We start from the raw sequence: 4,950 nt of genomic DNA, 5'->3' as shown, positions 1-4,950 counted from the left end.
GCTCACCGCAGCACTTGTGCAGAACTTCTTGATACCCCCATATCTAGAACCTGCTCTGACCGGCCCATCATTATTCATGAGTCCAAAACAACGGAGAATGGCAGCACCGGACCCGGTGCTTTCTGTGATGACTACCACCAGGTCATCCCCAGAGTTAAGAAAGGATCTGCCATCCAAAGCTCGGCAAGTCTCAAGGATATTACAGGGGAAGCTATCAACCTGGCCAGTGGAAAAATCAAGGAGTTTTCATTTGAGAAAATCAAATACTCTTCCAGCCACGTGACTTTCAGAAAAGGCCGTAAGGTTCGGCCGGACTCCTTCAGCAGGAGGTCCACTGATCTAGACATCATCTACGGCCAGTTCACAGGCAACGATGAGAACTGTCCTCCATTCGGCCTGTTTCAGAAATCTGTACTGGAAGAGCATAAGCTAAGTCGCAGTGCATCCTTAGAGCAGAACCTAAACAATGTGGCCACGCTCTATCTAAACAGCCTCACAGAGGAGAACCTAATTACCCGTATACTGGAGAAGACCAAGTCTGACAGCAGTGCCTCGGGAGAAGACATTAAAGCCTGTCTGGACATTCTCCTCAAATGCTCGGAAGATCTGAAGAAGTGCACAGACATCATCAAACAGTGTATCAAAAGGAAGTCGATGGATGGAAGCATCGACGACTCTGGGAACCCTGAAGTAATTTATAAAAATGTGATGGCTCGTCTCTCCAACTATCTGAAGAGGCTTCCTCTTGAACTGGAACAGGGGCAAAGTGTGAGGCAGGAGCACAGCGAGCTTGCCGAACTAGTCAACAGCATACACGGGCTGCAGCAAATCCCTTTCTCCCCCATCTTTGGCAATGAGCAACCTCCACGCTACGAAGACGTTGTTCAGTCTCCTCCGCCCACAAAGCCTCGAGCTAAACCCTCCAAGACAGAACCTCCAGAAGGCTCTAGGGATCTTACAGGCAGTGTCAAACCAATTCAGAGCACCCCTGGTTTGTCAGCACGTACACCTCCTTCAACTAATGGGTTCCCACATGGCAGCTTGCCTTCAGCCTCCAGTAGCGGTTCAACGCCTTATATCTGCCACCACACAGTCTCAACCAGCCGACCGGACACATTTTCTTCCACAAACTCTCTCTTGACTAGTAGTAGTGAAAGCCTCTGTAAGGATGCCATGGAAGCTCTGTATATTGAGGAGGAGGAGTCTGATGTGGGAAGGATGCCGGACAGGGCATTTAAAGGGGATGGGAAGCACAGCTGTAGTATTTCGGAGTCCAGATCAATCTCCAAAAGACCCACTGGCTACTCTGAACCTAGTGGTGGTGTTTCAGAGAAACTTCATGAACTTAGCAGAAATGGAACCGTGTTCAAGCCTAAAAACGACTTGACGGTCAACAAGATGTACTTGCCGAAAAGCACAGATTCCAGACTGTTGTCCAGGTCAACCTCGCACAACAATAAAGGGGGAGCCGATGACATTGATAAACTGCTGATGGACCTTGAGTGTCTTTCTCAGAACATGCAAAAGGAACCTCCACTGCCCCCTAAACTTAAAAACTGTGCCCAGCAGACAGGCTCCCCCCAGCATTTGATTGGTAGCTCTGCTAATGATCTTCAAGTGGCGGGTGTGTCTGGACCCTCGGCGACCAAGCCCTCTGAAAACACAGTTGAGGCCACCGAAGAGGATGACGGAGCTCTGCTGCTCAGGATTCTTGAGAGCATTGAGAGCTTTGCTCAGGAGCTGGTGGAGAGTGGAGCTGGGAGAGGAACTCAGTCTAAGGAGCGAGAGGTCATGCGTCTTCTCCAGGACACTCTGGCCAGCACCAAAGCAGAGGTGGCTCCACCCCCACTGCCTGTACCTCTGTCTGAGACTGCATCTACACCAACACAAACACTTAAATACACGCCTGCACCAACACCCTCAAGTGCACCTGCTGCCATACAAACCCCTGCTTCTACTGTAAGGGACACAGGCTCGACACTTCTCATTCAACAGACACCTGAAGTCATCAGGGTGAGTTCAGCTAAACTATGTCTCTGTAAGGTTTTCATGCCTCTTGTGGAATCCGTGCAATGTGTATCATTAGTAAAATGTAAAATAAGGTTAAGAAAAAATATAGTTAACTTATAATTAACACAATTTTCTGTTTCTAAAATTTTAATGTGCCCCTTGTTGTTATCAGCTTGTTGTTATCAATGGCTGTTTGCAGCCGTTTGTGAATGTTGCACATGGGTGATTCAAATGTCCCTAACGGTAAAGCTGGATTTCAAAAATCATTAAGCTATTCTGAGGATGAAGTCAAATGCAGAGTATGCAAGGAAACAAAAGAACTTGCAGTACACAGATGATTTTTTAAGAACAGTGAGCAGCTTTAGGATAAACCAGGGACCCATATACAGCTACAACAAAAAACAACAGACAGTCATGGATGCTCAAGGAGGCTAAATGCAATGTAAAGAACTAAGGGCAGGTAACGTTTTACAGGATCATTTTGGTTAATTCAGTTATTTTATCTTGGCAAACATGGTATTAATTATTTTAAATCGTGTAGGTTTTAAAATTACACACACATTATATATGTGTGTGTGTGTGTGTGTATGTATTTATGTATGTATGTATGTATGTATATATATATGTAAATGTATATGTATATATATATGTGTATATATATATATATATATATATATATATATATATATATATATATATATATATATATATATATATATATATATATATATATATATATATTGTGTGTGTGTTGTTATTCAGATTCTCCAATGGGTATTTACCATTATACCATTACTGAAGCACAAAATTATAGTCTTCATAAACCAAAATCATTACATCAAATCTTCTCCTTGGAATACTGTGGTATGTGCGTGAACTAAATTTTTTTTTTTTTTTTTAGGGAAGATGAATTTATCATTAATATAAGCATTGATGGGGAAACCATTTTGTATTTGACCAGTCTGTATTTGTTTAATTTTAAATGATTCCAGTTTAGTTGGTTTATCATGTGTTGACTTTTATAAAAAGAAACAATCATTTGTTCTGTATTGTTACATTGTTTGTTGTATTTTACTTGATGATTTCCATTCAAAGCCTTCCTAATTGCACAGTTACATTCTGATGTCCAACTAGAAGACATTTAACTATACTAACTAGAATACTTTTAAGACGATGTAATTGCCTAACCTGTTGCACCTGGGAAAGATAGCAGGTTACAGAGAATCTTGTTGCAGTCAACTGTGGGGTCGGTATCATGTGTCTCCCGGAGCTGGCTGTCACCTTTAGTCCATTTTTCTGCTCATCCGTCATAGTGAGGAAAGCACAGTTTGTCATCCTCTAGTTCAGGGATCTTGGGTGAGACTGGACAGATACTGGACATACTTGTTTAGATATGAAGGGCTTTTTATTTTTTTAAGTGTGAACTTTTTATGCGCATTCAGTGCAGGTCAGTACTCAACACAGCTTTGAAAAATGTGTCAAACATAGGTGAAAACTGCATAAAAGGACAGCTCCCAATGCCTTAACCCCCCCTAAATCACTCTTTCAGTGCAAGTCTTGAGAATGTTTAGCATATCATGATGCATTTATTGGTAACTGTCAGCTCTCTAAAGTGTTGTCAAGCTGTTTATATCCCATGTCAGTCCTCCCAGCACATTTAACCCTTGCTCTTTATGCATCCTCTGTTCAACCTCTCTCCGTCCCTTTATCTTTTTTTTTCTACCTGGTAAATCCTCACTTGTTTATTTCCTGGCTTTGTAAACCAATAGCAGCTCAGGATCTATCTTGGGCCTGCTATTTATGACGTTGCCATGACATCTGTCGAGTGGAACCCCCTTAATAATGGGGCTCCTCCTCCAATCCTATTTCTGTACCTGCTACGCGCATAACTAAGAACCCTTAAGGTTGGATGAGTCACATAGTTGTGCACGAACATGCACGTACACACTCCTAAGTGCATATAAGAAATGCCCTAATGGCTAATGATTTAGATTTTGTGGAAACGAGTGATGAAGTCAAATAAACAAGTGCATTTTTGCTTTCCCAAGACTCCAAATACTAGAAGTTTGATCTCAAATAGGGTTGAATTAGTTCACATTTAAAGTATGCATGTCATCCTTGGAGCGTTAGCTTAATTTCAAAGATACAAGTGTGAGATATTTAGTTAGAAAACATGCATGTTTTCATAATACGCACATCTCCCAATAACCGTTTCTCATTGGTCCACATGTTATTTTGGGACTGGGTTGTGATGCTGTAGCCATGCAGTTGGTGTGGAGGGTACACAGTCCTTTTTCGAGAGCTCTGGTAGGTCATAACAAGAGCAGGCAGTGGGGGGTTTTGGCACAGACACTGTTAATGGTGTTGATTTGCCCTGGGCACTTCTCCTCCTCCTTGTCATCCATAGACAAAGGTGTCAGGAAGACTAAATCAGCTTACTCCCCGCCTACTATTTCATTCCGCTAAGAGACTGGCTGTCGCCAAAGGGAAAATGGACCCAGTGTTGCCGTGGGGGTCACGGCTAAGTTTGGGAATAGCTTTCTGCTAACCCGATCCCCTCTCTGGCACCCGAGGGAGCAATAAAAATAAGAGTGCTACGCCAGGAGCCCTGCCCACTGTCCCATTTAAACACAAAGCTGCCAATCACGGAGATAAACAAATCTGCGGAAACGTTCGATCTATGCGTTCTCCCTCTGAGCAGTTGTGTCACACCTGTTTCCCATTAACAATGGGAATTGTGTTTTTAATATGGTGCACCTGCCATGCTTTCCTTGTTTCATCTCGTTTAGTACCTGCATGTGTCATCACAAATACAAAAGCACTGAATGGATCAAGATGTGGTCCATCTGTCATGTGTCAGCATCTCAGCATTTAGGAAACCAGCTCTAAATCTAGCAGTTGCTGTTGTGTATTGCTGCAAGACCTGAGTGTGGTCTTTTG

The sequence above is a fragment of the Carassius gibelio genome, chromosome A2 (genome assembly GCF_023724105.1).
Source record: "Carassius gibelio isolate Cgi1373 ecotype wild population from Czech Republic chromosome A2, carGib1.2-hapl.c, whole genome shotgun sequence".
In the NCBI taxonomy this organism is placed as follows: Eukaryota; Metazoa; Chordata; class Actinopteri; order Cypriniformes; family Cyprinidae; genus Carassius; species Carassius gibelio.
Note: the sequence above shows the minus strand (reverse complement) of the source record.